We start from the raw sequence: 15476 nt of genomic DNA on the forward strand, positions 1-15476 counted from the left end.
CGGCTTATTTCAATGCTTACGATTTACAAGGCCTATAAGCATTTGAAAACCTTCTTTAGAGCCTGTTGGCACTGAAAAGCTGTTGAAGTGCCTCTATACCACTTATATCAGTGCTTAGTGGTTACCTGGGGGCCCCCTGATTTTCGCCTACTGACGAAATTGTCTACTTGGTCTAATATCGTTTATATCGTTTCACCGATATGAGAGTATGATGGTATTGGTGTCATATTAATTTTGCGTTCTCTGTTATGATTTGTCCGTACGTCAACAAACTACAGAAAATTTAATCACCGCGCCTCTCACGCACGGCCCAATAATGGGCTAAGAGCATCGCCACGGGCGTCCCTATCTGGGTCCCTATCCCTATTTCCGGGCCCTGAATAGGGACCCATGTTCACACCGGTGGTATCTAAACGGGAATGAAAAATAAGGACGCGACATGGGATTAGCGATGGGTTTCCACATTTGGGGACCCACTCAAATCTTGCACTGAGTTGCTATTCCGATGGTTTGTGTGACGTCACTTTCCTTATTTATATTTTGCGGTGAAGTGAGCTGAGCAGTGGTATGGAAAATGAACAGCAGTGGATCAATAAAGCATAAGGTGAATATTTATGCACTTTGTCTTACGTGACTATATATGTTTTCCAGAACCCTATCACAAACAAACAGATGCAACACTAATAATTCTCACGTACACCAATTCAACGGCTTATTTAACCCTTTCTTTCCCACAAGGTGTTTTGACATTTAAAAATAGATAAAATGGTTTCTTAACAAATCACCAGAACAAAAGATGTATAGTTTTACTCCAAAATATCGTTAGAAATGGAAAAATTGATTTTTGGGGTGAATCACCTGTGATCCATTGGGAAGATGGATGCACTGAAGGCAAATATATAAATTTTGTTTTTTTTTTGTATATGTTTTTTTTATAAATCATCTATTACACCTTTTATTTAACTCGAGATTCTTATCTAGCCCTTCTGTAAAACTTAATGAAACTTGTGGGACTTCTTGCAGTTATCATAAGTAGTTCGGTATTCGGACATGGTTCGCTTCGAATCTATGGCTTCTCTCATCGTACCATATAAACCCTCCTGGATTAATCTGCGACTTATTGCCGGCGCTAAATAGATTACATTATAATTATATGAAATAATGACATTTTTACATAAAACACTAATAGTAATGGCAAATGTCTTGGATGTAAACAAACATGCTAACAAAGAACAGGTTAGATCAAGAAGGATCTTGTTGTCAAGAACTTGTTCATGAAACGGTATTTGATTGTGCTAATATGCATACTGTAGGGCATGCTGGTATTTTTTTCCGTTGAAAATAATGTTCATGTTTCGGAATATTGAATATTCAAATATTGTTTGATTGATTGATTGATTTGTCTTTATTAGAGAGACTTTCAGCCCTTAGCTGGTTCGTCTCTAAATATTGTTTGAATTAAAATAGGAAAAATAGGAAAAATACCGACTTTTGCTGAATCATTTAGCTCTAGAACAAAAACGAGCAGAGAAATTTTCACCAAACTTGGCATAATAGTTCATTAAACGTATACAAACATCTGACGAAAAAATGGAAATGATCTAACTTATCCTGTATTTGTACGAACAGTGCAAAGCAGTGGATCACCTGTGCTAAAATTTAATAGTTGGCCAACTGCCCATCTGTGGCGCTCGCAGCGTTTTTGTTCAAGTTTTACATTCGCTCACTATTGTCACCTAGTTTATGACTGGCCACTCCATTGGTCAAACTCAGTCCTTTTAGATTGGGTGAATATGTTTCCGCGACTATGATTTTGAATAGCAAACGTATCACTTGAAAGAAATTGCTATTAAAATCATCGTCATATAAACATAATCCCCAATGGCAAACATGCTATTTCACAAAACGCTCAGTAGGTGCCGGTAGTGAGCGAACGTCAAACAGGAGCAAAAATTATGTGAGCGCCGTCTGCGAACAATTTGCAAACTACAGAATATTTGATTTAAATATTCTTTAAAAAATAAAACGATAAGAAATTACTAGAGGGAGACTGGCACTGGAGACGTCTGCTTGTCTGTGACGAAACGTTAGAAGTGTTGCGTGCGTTTGTCTGTGACCCTTTATGCCTTTGTGATTTTATGCAGGATCCATCAAAAGCCATAAGGACATATTTAATTTGTTTCAGTTAGTACTACGTCCGATAAAAAGTAAGGACCACGTTTAGCAACGCACGGTGGAGCATCAATATGTTTTTCAAGGCCTCAAACCCAAAATAGAAACCACTGGTGGGAAGGTGGGGTGCTATCCTAAAATAGCACCCGACAAGGAGTGGTATAATAAGGATAGCGATGAGGACTCCCGTGGCGATGCTCTAATAAATATTAGTTTGTGGAAAATATCGAAAAATATCTGCGGTTATTTTTCGGGAAAGATCTGTCACCACATCGGAAAACGGCAGCAGCACAATATATTCGAGAAAAAATATTATAGTATACTTCCGTCACCCGAGTGTAATTGCAGGACGGTCATAATGGCCTCGGTAATTTATTCCAAACAGCAAACCAATGCCCTGGGGATCATCTGTCTAAAGGCAGACTACAGCTCGGATGTCCCCCGTGAGCTCTTGAATACGAATCCGGCTGATATGAGGCGTGGCACTGGTGGTCGATCGAGTTTCAACGGTGTTGTAGCAACTGTTTTCGGAGCCACCGGATTTTTGGGCCGCTACGCGAGCAACAAGTTGGGAAAGACGAGCTCCCTTATTCCCAATCGGGCAAATCACTACGAAGCCTTCCTGCTGAAACTGGTCAGCGATCTGGGCCAGGTTTTGTTTACTCCCTATCATCTGTGTGACGATGAGTCCATCTACAAGGCAGTAATGCATTTGAACGTCGTCATCTATCTGGTTGGTCGCGAGCTTGAATTGTACCCCGCAGTCGAAGCCGATTCTGACCAAGGAGGGCAGCATGCTCCTCAAGAGCGAGTACCACGAAGAGGATTTCCCCGAGGCCGTCATCTTCCGTCCGGCGGACATCTATGGACATGCAGATCGCTTCCTTCGCTACCTCGCTCATCTGTGGTTCCGTCAGTTTCGTGGAATGCTGCTTTGGTACAAGTGAGAGAGGACCGTCAAGCAACCGGTCCACTGCTCGGACGTGGCCCAGGGTATCGTTAACGCCACTAAGGATTCCGACAGCCAGGGTCAAGTGTGCCAGGATGTGGGCCCACGTCGCTACAAGCTGTTCGAGCTGGTCGACTGGTTCTACCGACAAATGCGCAAGAAAGCCGACTGGTGGGGCTACTGGTGCTACGGTCTGCGCTTCGATCAGATGATGAAGGCGAAGCTGACCTATAACATCAGTCAGTTCGTCGTTCCCGGTGGGAGATTCGCACATGGAGCGCGTTCAGCAATAGTACGTGTTCAACGAATTGAAGTAGGGCGTTCCCATGCTGGAGGATTTAGGTGTTAACCTGACGCTGATGAAGGATCAGGCAAGTTTTGGGGACCGGCGGGATTGGGCTATACAGATTTCAGCCTGGGGCTGGTTCGCCTTTTTGATTATAAGGAAAAGAAGCGCAATACCGTATGCGTGATAATGTTTGCACCATATCGTACAAATAAGGTAGGTACCCATATCACCTGCACACACAATGTCTTGGTTTTTATTGCATGCACGTAAGCTCTAACTCATATCACAGTAGGTTGCGGGTAAAAAAATCCGATTTCTTAAGTTTAAAATTTGCACCATGAAGGGGTGGCAGCGGTAGTCTGGACTTGTCCACGCGCAAATGTTAAAAAAGACATTTCAGGAGTGTTCAGGAGAACCGTAAAACGGCCTTAGACCGAAAAAAAAGCAAGGGCAACTATTCCCGAAGGTGTCCACTGGTCGTCCAAGGTTACCATGGATTAAGAAGGCTATCGCTGCCACCAAATAGAAGATTTGGGTGAATTATATGCGCTCAATGAGAAAAATGGCAAAGAAACGCGAAATCAGCTACTTAATGGCATGGCATATCGAAAGAAAAATTACGGTGGCCTTTATGATCCTTCGACCATAGAAAAAAAACTTACATTATTACCAATGGCATCCAGGAACTACGAGTAGCGCCATAAAAGAAAGTCCCCCCATAAACCCTTACGTAATTAATGGACAGCCCCTATGACATGAGTTATAGCTTAAACACCTGCAAATAAAACCAATACATTGTATTCACAAGTAAAACTGGAACGTTATTTAACGATGGTGCAAACATTATCACGCATACGGTAGAGGGTCCCTTGGCCAGTTAGAGAGGTGTTACGAGGTTACTACAGAGTTAGAGTTTGATATTATTTTGTTACTGATACTAGTAGAGAATCGTGATCTTTGTAGTCCTATAGTCGGGGCCTTCAGTTTTAAGTAGTTATCAACTAAATTTGTTCGTATTTTTGTATATTTCAAGTAAAGTAACAGGGCTGCTTCTACAGATGGGTCATTTGAGAGGATGTTTTTAAGGTGAATATATAACAAAGCCACACGCACACCTTGAATTTTCAAGAACACAAATCTGATGGACTGAATGTTGGTTTGCGCTGAAAAATTGATAGATTGGTTACCCGCTGGTGGTGGTGACTTTTCAGCGAAAATCAACATTTGGTTCTTCAGATTTGTGCTCTTGAAAATTCGAGGTATGGCTTCGTCATATCTTCACCTTAATGTCAGTATTTAATCTGTATGTCCTTCTCTAAGATTTGTAATGAGGACAATAGTCTGTCGAATTCCACATATGTATATCACATGTAACATGATGATATCGCTCAGACGGCATATGACTAATACGTGTGTGAGCAGTTGGCAGTCTAGATAGGATTCGTAGAGGAGTGAAAAATTAGCTTAGTTAATATTTACGATTAAAAATAAATTTAAAAACCCGATTTAATCCACCTATGGTGAACAGAACCCTTCTTACACTTATTGAAATTATTGTTGTATTATTTGTATTTAACATATTAATTTCGTGCTATTGACCAAAAGTTCTAGAAAATATTATGGATTTGGCATCTAGAAGATTGGTTTCCAAAATATCATCATGGATCATGGGCTAAACTACCAGAAATGCCAGACACCTCCTAGAATCTTGTATGGAATGTTTAAAAAATAGCTTACATATTCTGGAATAGGTATTGTATCTTTTGTTAACTGCCAAAAGATCTTGAATCGATAAATAAATGGATAAGAAAATCACCGAGATACACTTTGTCTAATATCTCTTAATCAGTCTATTAAATTAGCTCCGAAGTACTTGGTATTCATGGTTATGGTGTAGAAAGGACAAAAATGATATATCTACTAAGTTAATCAGTTTTGGCATTAGCTAGTTAACTAGCTAATTATTTTGGCTGTCCGGTTCTTGCATTTTTCCCACAATATATAAATTCAAAGCTTTCATTTAACATATTGTTAGTTTTCATAGAATTCCTGTTTATTTGTAATTGTTATTTATAATTTTGTTGAAAACAATAACCTGCTATACTGCCGCCACTCGCAAAACAGTCCCATCTTTGCTGGGTTTCCTATTCATATGGGACTGTTTTGCGAGTGGGGGCAGTATAGTATACACTATATATGAGGTCAGCATTATTTATTGAAAACTAATTTCCCATATAATGGTCAAAAACTTATGCAAGATAACAAGTGAATATAATAAAATAAAAAAAAAAAGAATTTATTGAAATGCTCTACGTAAGATATCTCAGTAATCTCAGTAAATGTCGAATCGAAATAAAATTTCAGGGCCTTTTACAAGGATATTGCAGCTCCCATTTGGTGCAAGTACTCTTTGAAAGATATCTCGATAACCAAATGTCCAATCCTAATAAAATTGTATAGGGTTCTACTAGGATGTTATAGCTTTCATTTAGTGCCAGGAGAACCGAAATCGGTTGACAGACGGTTGAGATATTTATTATGATACACTCAAAAAGTTTAGTTGAATAAATCCTAAGTACACTTCGAAAGATATCTCTGTAACCAAATGTCCAATCCTAATAAAATTTCTGAGCAATCTACTAGGATGTTGAAGCTTTCATTTGGTACCAAGAGAACACAAATCGATTGACACATGGCTGAGATATTTAGTATGATACACTTTGTTAAAAATCTCAAAAAGATTAGTTGTATAACTCCTAAGTACTCTTCGAAAGATATCTCAGTAACCAAATTTCCAATCGAAATAAACGGCTGAGATATTTATTATGATACACTTGGTCAAAAATCTCTCAAAAGGTTAACCTGTATTACTCCCAAGTAGTCTTTGAAAGATATCTCGATAACCAAATGTCCAATCCTAATAAAATGTATAGGGTTCTACTAGGATGTTATACACAGCAAAAAAGTTGTTGAATATTACATCGAAATCGCTGCAACCAGGTCGTTACATCGATTGATGAATATTACACAGCCCGATGTACTCGGCGGCTGTTGATATAATAAACAGATCCGATGTAATTCTTGCGATGTAATTTATTCGATGTACCTACATTTGTACGATGTGAATGAAGCGACGTTAAATGGAAACGATTTCAAAGGCTCTTCTATAGCCGATTAAATTGCCTTTTCATCCCTTTACATTCGGAATTTTGTATAACTGAAGTAAACACTAAATCTATACTAAATTCAAATCGAAAAAGAATAAAAATATAATTTAATCAGCTATAGAAGAGAACAAAGAAGAGAAGGTTATAAACAATCAATAAACACAACAAAAATAAATAAAGCGTTGAACTAATATGTATTGCTTCCTTTATTGTTTTCGTCCCAACTGGGATATGAAAATAGGGGAAATTGCGTATCTTGGCAGTTTTGTTCTCTTCGTCATGGGGGATTTTTAACCCTTATGTGGCCGGCAGGGTACCCGGGTACCCAGCACCCATTTAAAATACACGGTGTAGAAAAAAGCAAAAAATTTGCCGGCCACATAACGGTTAAAAGCTGTTGAACTCAGAGTACCTAGGCCTCAAATCCTTCCCAACCAAGCTGAATTAAACGACCAAGTTTCAGGTAGTTTGGCCGACAAAATCCCTTCATGACGAATTGAACCTGCGGATAATATCCATCGTCACCCTATCCTAAATCGATCGGAAATTGAACATCGCTTGCATACCGCTTCGGCTAAGCGGGCTTTCGTATTCTTCTACATATTTCAGTTTACTTTCATAGTGGTATTATAAACGGATTTTTGTATTTTCAGCATTCAAAACAGGTCTTCTTCTCACTTTTTAAAAAAGCGATTACCCGCATGCAAACCGCTCATCTTCCGTTCTGATAGTTGGTCACGCACAGATCTTCGTGGTCGAGCTTGAACACGCCCATCACCGGTGACAATAATCGTTCTGGTGGATGCTCGGATCCAATCAAGATGAACGGCACCTTCCACGGCCGATCTAACGCATGAATCCGACCGGGTAGTTGAAGCCAGTGCGAACCTTGTCATCGATCTAGATGTGACGTTACAGATCTTGGTGACATCGGTGGTGGTCAAGACGTACTTCAGATGCGAAAGAAAATCACAAGCTTGTGTGGATCCATGGATGTACGCGGGGCAAAGTTAACCTGGTCTGGTCTGGTCCAACATCTTTTTGAAGCGTTCATACGCTCCAAATGTTTCTTCGGTCCCCGAGCCATCTTGACACTTTGAAACAATAAGGAAACGATTATTCCGACGGCGCCAGGGTTAATGCAACACTGACTCGAAGATGGCTGCGTTGTCACCCTGGAAAAATATAAACATTATTAGTAATCAATTATGTAGGTATTAGAATCCTCCAGGAATTCCAGCAGGAGGACTTCGGGAATTCCTGCAGGAGTTCCTGCAGAAGTTTCTTGAAAATTCTTGCAAGAGTTCCACGAGAATCCCTCCAGTTTTTCGAAGTTTCTCGGGAATTTCTTCAGTAGTTTCTCGGGAACTACTCCAGCAGTTCCACTAGAATTCTTTCAGCAGCTCCTAGAAAATTCATTCAGAAATTCCTCGGAAATTTCTCAATGAGTTTCTAGGGATTTCCTCGAAAATTCACCCAAGAGTTCCTCGGAAATTCCTCGGGAGTTACTCTGGGACTTTCTCAAATTTATACAGGAGTTCATCCAGAAGTTGTAAGGGAGTTCCTCGAGAATTCCTCCACGAGCTCCTCAAAAATTTATCCAGTAGAACCCATGAGGAAATTTCTTCAGGAGTTGCTCTGGAATTCTTCCCGAAGTTCCTCGGTTATTCCTCCAGGAGTTCCTCGAGATTTGCTGCATGAGTTCTTAAGGAATTTCTCCAGGATTTCTTTGAAAACCCGTGGAGTAATACAAGAGGAAGTTTTGGATCAATTCCCGTAGAACTCCTGGAACAAATTTTGATGATCTCCTGGAGTATTACCAGAGGAACTCTCGAGGCAACTTCGGCGGAACTCTTGTAGCAATTCAGATGAAAGTCCTGGAGCAATTCCCGATAAACTTCTGGAGGGATTCCAGAGGAACTCCTGGAGGAATTCACGAGGATATTCAAGAGGAATTTTTGAGGACATACTAGAGATATTTACAGAGAACTCCTGGATGAATTCTCGGGGATCTCTTAGAGCAAGAAATTTTCAAGGATTTCTGGAGCAATTTTTGAGGAATTCCTTGAGCAATTTCCAGGAAACTCCGTGAGGAATTCCCAAAGAACTCCTGGAGGAATTTTCGAGGAATTTCTTATAGAACTCACTAAGGAACTACTGGGGGAATTCCAGAGGAACTCTTGGAGGAATTTCAGAGGAACTTGTGGATGAATCCTCAAGGAAATTCTTGATGAACTTCCGGAAAATTTGTCAGAGCTCCTGGAGGAATTCCCAAGGATCATCTGGAGTAATTTGAAACTGCTGGACGAATTTTTGAGGAACTCCTAAATTAATCCTCGCGGAAATTCTAGAGGAACTCCCGGAGAAATTTTCAAGGAACGCTAGGAGGAAATCCCGAGGAACGTCTGGAGATATTGCCGAAAAACTTCTGAAGATATTTCTGCAGAACTCCTAAAGAAATTCTCGAGGAATTTCTGCAGCAATTCCCGAGGAACTCTAGGAGGAATTTCTGGGGAACTCCTGGAGCGTCTTGGAATAAGTGGAGAATTCCTGGATGAATTCCAAATAAACTCCTTGAGGAATTCCCGAGGAACTCCTGGAAGACATTCCTAGGAACTCCTGGAACAACTTGGAACTGCTGAAAGAATTTCTGATGAACTCCTGGACGAATTACGTTTGAATTTTTAAAGGAATTCCCGAGGAAGACCCGGAGAAAAAAATCCCGAGAACTCTTGAATGAATCCTCGAGATAATTCTTGAGAAATTCCTGAGGAACTCCCGGATAAAAATCCAAGGAACTCCTGGAGGAATTCCCGAGGAACTTCTGGAGCAATTTGAAACTCCTGGAAGAATTTCTGAGCAACTCCTGGATCAATCCTCGAGGAAATTCATGAGGAACTCCTAGAGAAATTTGCAAGGAACTCCGAGAGGAATTCCAAAGGAATTTCTGGATATATTTCCGAAGAACTCAGATATTTCAGCTGAAATATTCGCTTCTGACGAACTCCTGAGGAAATTCTCGAGGAACTCCTGCATAAATTCTCGAGGATCTCCTTAATGAATTCCCAATGGACTGATAGAGGAATTCCCGATGAACTCCTGTAGGAATTCCCGAGGAACTCCTGGAGGAATTCCCGAGGAACTCCTGGAGGAATTTCCAAAAAACTCCTGGAGGAATTGCCAAGGAACTCCTGGAGGTATTGCCAAGGAACTCCTGGAGGAATTCCCAAGGAACTCCTGGAGGAATTCCCGAGGAATTTCTGGAGGAATTCCCTAGGAACTACTGGAGAAATTTAAGAGAAACTCTTGGAGAACTCCTGGAGAAATTCCTGATAAACTTCTGGAGAAATTTCCGAGGAAGTCCTGGAGGAATTCCGGGGAACACCTGAAGGAGGAACTCTTGGAGGAATATCCGAGGAACTCCTGGAGAAATTCTCGATAAACTCCTGGAAGAATTTCCGAGGAAGTCCTGAAGGAATTCCCGGGGAACTCATGGAGGAATTCCCGGAGAACTCCTGGAGGATCTTCTGGAGGAGTTTCAGAAGAATTGATTGATTGATTTGTCTTTATTAAAGAGACTTTCAGCCCTTGGCTGGTTCGTCTCTAGTTTCAGAAGAACTCTTGAAGGAATTTCCGAAGAACTCTTGAAGGAATTCCAAGGAACTCTTGGGCGGATTTCCGAGGAACTCCTAGATTAATCCTCGAGGATTTTCTTGAGGAACTATTGTAAAAAAAATCAAGGAATTCTCGAGGAATTTCTGGAGATATTTCCGAAGAACTCCTGCAGATATTTCTGGGGAAATCCTGAAAGAATTCTCGAGAAACTCCTGCGTAAATTCCCGAAGATCTCCTTAATGAATTCCCAATGAACTCATGGAGGAATTTCCGAGGAACTCCTGGAGAAATTCCCGGGGAACTTCTGGAGGAATTTCCAAAGAACTTCTGGAGGAATTCTTGAGGAACTTCTGGAGGAATTCCCAATGATCTTTTGGAGCAATTTGGAACTGCTGGAAGAATTTCTAATGAAGTCCTAAATTAATCCTCGAGGAAATTCTAGAGGAACTTCCGGAGAAATTTCCAAGGAACGCCATGAGGAAATCCCGAGGAACGTCCGGAGATATTGCCGAAAAACTCCTGAAGTTATTTCTGTAGAACTCCTAAAGAAATTCTTGAGGAACTTCTGCAGCAATTTCCGAGGAACTCCAGGAGGAATTCCCGAGGATCTCCTGGAGCATGTTAGAACTAATGGAGAATTCCTGGATGAATTCCAAATAAACTCCTAGAGGAATTCCCGAGGAACTCCTGGAGGATTTTCCAAGGAACCCCTGGAGCAACTTGGAACTGCTGGAAAAATTTCTGAGGAACTCCTGGAAGAATTCCGCTTGAATTTTTAAAGGAATTCTCGAGGAAGTCCCGGAGAAAAAAATCCCGAGAACTCTTTAATGAATATTCGAGATAATTCTTGAGAAATTCCTGAGGAACTCCCGGAAAAATTCCCAAGGAACTTTTGCAGAAATTCCCTAGGAACTTCTGGAGGAATTTCCGAGGAACTCCAGGAGGAATTTCTGAGGAACGCCTGGAGCAATTTGAAACTGCTGGAAGAATTTCTGAGCAACTCCTGGATCAATCCTCGAGGAAATTCTTGAGGAACTCCTGCAGAAATTTGCAAGGAACTCCTGGAGGAATTCCAGAGGAATTTCTGGATATATTTCCGAAGAACTCAGATATTTCAGCTTCAGGCGAACACCTGAAATATCCGCTTCTGGCGAACTCCTGAGGAAATTTCTGGCGAATTCCTGAAGAAATTCTCGAGTAACTCCTGCATAAATTCTCGAGGATCTCCTCAATGAATCCCCATGAACTGATAGAGGAATTCCCAAGGAACTTCTGGAGGAATTCCCAAGGAACTCCTGGAGGAATTCCCGAGGATTTCCTGGAGGAATTCCCAAGGAACTCATGAAGGAATGCCCGAGGAACTTCTGGAGATATTCCCGAAGAACTCCAACAGATATTTCTGGAGAACTCCCGAGGAACTCCCGGAGGAATTACCGAAGAACACCTGGAGCAATTTGGAACTAGTGGAAGAATTTATGAGGAACTCCTGGAAGAATTGCCGATGAACTGCTCAAGAAATTCTCGAGGAACTTCTGGAGATATTTCCGGGGAACTCCTGGAGAAGTTTCTGACTATCCGGGGAACTCCAGGAGGTTTTTAAATTATTACTCACTCCTAAGCTTAGAACAAGCTTAGTTCATATAAAATTTCAAACAACAAAACTCAGTGATTGAAATTAAAGCATTGTCCAGTTAGAATCCGGACGCAGATAATCACTTATATCTCAGAGGTGGAATAACATACAGAAAAGGTGAAGCCCTCAAAACAAAGATAATTTACTGTAGTTTCATGGAAAAATATCATTAAATTTATTTAATTTAATTTTTAATACATTTTCTCATTTTTTCCGTGATTCCTTAAAACTTCCTTAAAAATCTGCACAATGGTAGTAAATTTTAACATCAACCCCTTCGGCGGATTTGTTTAACAATCAGGTCATCTCTGTAGTGTCATGAGACTCTCTACCAATTTGATTAGGATTCCAAAGAAACTTTGCCAAATATTTCTCTACTTGCGAAATTATGGGCTATTCAGTGAATTCCAAAGAAGCGAAATTTGAGTGTTTTTTTCGTTAATAAACACTATCCAACAGTGATGACACCACTACACATCTCAGGCTGTCGTGATAGCTCACCAAATTAGCTCAAACCTCTACAGATCCCTTGTGTGCATTTTTGAAAAGCAGCACGCGATTCTTGAGGTTATCATCTTTGTACACATTTGGTGTCAAAATCGTGATGTGAGAAAACGATGTCCAGAGCTCGAACTTCCTGGCAAATCTTGGAATTCCAAGCAGATTTATCCATGAACATAAACTTCAATCTTCCTTGGGCACTTCCTCATGACATGGTTAACAACATCTGTGCACATCACACATAATGGTTATGGAGACATTAACATTTTTCGCGACTGTCGTACCTGACCACGCTTAATTTTCAGCGTGTTTGTGCAAGATTTTTTTCCTTCACATGTCTTCAATCTGAAATAACTTTTCACTCGTAGCAAGAAAATCGATGAAATTTTCACCATCAATAGAGGACTTGTTTATGATCAGACTGCTGTAAAAAAAATATGATTATGATCATTGAGAGCGTCACAATAAATTATACTTTGCGTCCGGATTCTAACTGGACAATGCTTTATTCACTGAAATGTATAATACTCGCTCCTAAGCTTAGAACAAGCTTAGTTCATATAAAATTTCAAACGACAAAACTCAGTGATTAAAATTATTCACTGAAATGTACATTACTCACTCCTAAGCTTAGAACAAGCTTAGTTCATATCCCTTTCGGGACGAACCAGCACAATCGTGCTGTTTTTCAGCATTGGTTTTGCACATTTTTTTCAATTGTTTTTTCCTCAAAATATGTGATGTAAATATTTTTTATGATCGAGTTATTACTCTAACTTGTATTTCTGAGCCTCAGCTTTGGTTGGAATTGTTTATGAAAAACGCCACAATAAGTTAAACAAAAAGTTAACTATCACCCTAGGAGTTGACAAAGTTTTATCTGTCGTATTTTTATGAATATTAGTTTAATCCGGGTATGCAGAGATACAAATCGATAGAAAAAGAGTAGTTCTACAAAACGGCAAAGAAAAAGCGGTGCTTTGTTGAAAAGCACAATATTTCTGGGTGGTCAAAGTGGGACCAGCACAATTGTGCTGTTCCGTCCCCAAGGCGGTCCAAATTCTATCGGAAAATTCCTATTCTTAGGCATTTCATGGTATAGAAGATTGATTTTAATTATTAAATCACTACAAAGTGATAGTTTGTAAAAACTTAGACGTATAATTTTATTTCAAGGAACACGATATCAGTTTTTACGAGTTTTTTTTAAAGAACTTTGAATACTTGGGTGAATAATATTACTCCATATTATTGACCTCGCAGCACCAAATCGGAGTTCGCCAGTTGGACTAGCGAAGCGAAGTTTTCAGCGAACTTTCTGTCATTCCTCATCCGACCCGACATGCATCCCTGATGTTTTCGTTTTCAGTCCGACGCCGTGTCGACAACCACGACTTTATCCTACCTGGGCGTCTGTCAGTGCGAGCGCGCCAAATTTTGCGTGAGTGAGCATGTGGTGTTGGTGATTAAGGCGAAACGGTACGCTAGCCGCTGTGAATAAGACAAATTGTTTTGGTAATGTCGATCTGATTTTTTTCGAAAACGCAAACTGAAAAGTTCGTCTCATCTCACCTTAAGTTCGCTAGTAATGCAGTGAATTTTGAGCGATGCTCATTCTTCGGTTTTCTTCCAAATCCACAATATCGAAATCGTGAATTAGATTGGTACACGGATTTGCTGTTCTTATTATCTTCTTCTTATTCACTTCTATGATTTGAACACCCTATCAAGCTGATCTCGTGTTCCTAGATTTGAAATTATACTGATTTAATAATTACAATAAATCTTCTGTATCATAAAACGCCTAAAAGTTGGCAATTTTTAGCAATTACTTAGAGAACACCGACCGGCTTGAGGACGGACCAGCGCAATTGTGCTGGTTCTAATTTGACCCCAAAAAGTGCATAGGTGGATAAAATAGCCGAAGTAAAGAAAGTTTTATTCTAGAGGACGTTAAGTTTATAAAAGAAAATTTGAGATAATCATTCATTTATAATCCGTCACGAAAGGGATATAAAATTTCAAACGACAAAACTCAGTGATTAAAATTATTCACTGAAATGTACATTACTCACTCCTATGCTTAGAACAAGCTTAGTTCATATAAAATTTCAAACAACAAAACTCAGTGATTGAAATTATTTACTGAAATGTATGATTCTCGCTCCTAAGCTTAGAACAAGCTTAGTTCATATAAAATTTCAAACGACAAAACTCAGTGATTAAAATTGTTCACTGAAATGTATGATTCTCGCTCCTAAGCTTAGAACAAGCTTAGTTCATATAAAATTTCAAACGACAAAACTCAGTGATTAAAATTATTCACTGAAATGTACATTACTCACTCCTAAGCTTAGAACAAGCTTAGTTCATATAAAATTTCAAACGACAATACTCAGTGATTAAAATTATCCACTGAAATGTACATTACTCACTCCTAAGCTTAGAACAAGCTTAGTTCATATAAAATTTCAAACGACAAAACTCAGTGATTAAAATTATTCACTGAAATGTACATTACTCACTCCTAAGCTAAGAACAAGCTTAGTTCATATAAAATTTCAAACGACAAAACTCGGTGATTAAAATTATTCACTGAAATGTACATTACTCACTCCTAAGCATAGAACAAGCTTAGTTCATATAAAATTTCAAACGACAAAACTCTGTGATTAAAATTGTTCACTAAAATGCATGATTCTCGCTCCTAACCTTAGAACAAGCTTAGTTCATATAAAATTTCAATCGACAACACTCAGTGTTTTAAATTATTCACTGAAATGTAAGATTCTCGCTCCTAAGCTTAGAACAAGCTTAGTTCATATAAAATTTCAAACGACAAAACTCAGTGATTAAAATTGTTCACTGAAATGTATGATTCTCGCTCCTAAGCTTAGAACAAGCTTAGTTCATATAAAATTTCAAACGACAAAACTCAGCGATTTAAATTATTTACTGAAATGTACATTACTCACTCCTAAGCTTAGAACAAGCTTAGTTCATATGTATAAAATTTCAAACGACAAAACTCTGTGATTAAAATTGTTCACTGAAATATATGATTCTCGCTCCTAAGCTTAGAACAAGCTTAGTTCATATAAAATTTCAATCGACAAAACTCAGTGATTAAAATTATTCACTGAAATGTAC

General features: G+C 39.4%; 1 pseudogene; it reads left to right on the top strand.

The window, feature by feature from the left end:
• The first annotated feature begins 319 nt into the window (after nt 1-319).
• LOC115263271 (NADH dehydrogenase [ubiquinone] 1 alpha subcomplex subunit 9, mitochondrial-like) lies at nt 320-3675 on the top strand (annotated as a pseudogene).
• Nucleotides 3676-15476: the final 11801 nt, after the last annotated feature.

This window comes from Aedes albopictus, chromosome 2 (assembly GCF_035046485.1).
Source record: "Aedes albopictus strain Foshan chromosome 2, AalbF5, whole genome shotgun sequence".
NCBI classification, from domain to species: Eukaryota; Metazoa; Arthropoda; class Insecta; order Diptera; family Culicidae; genus Aedes; species Aedes albopictus.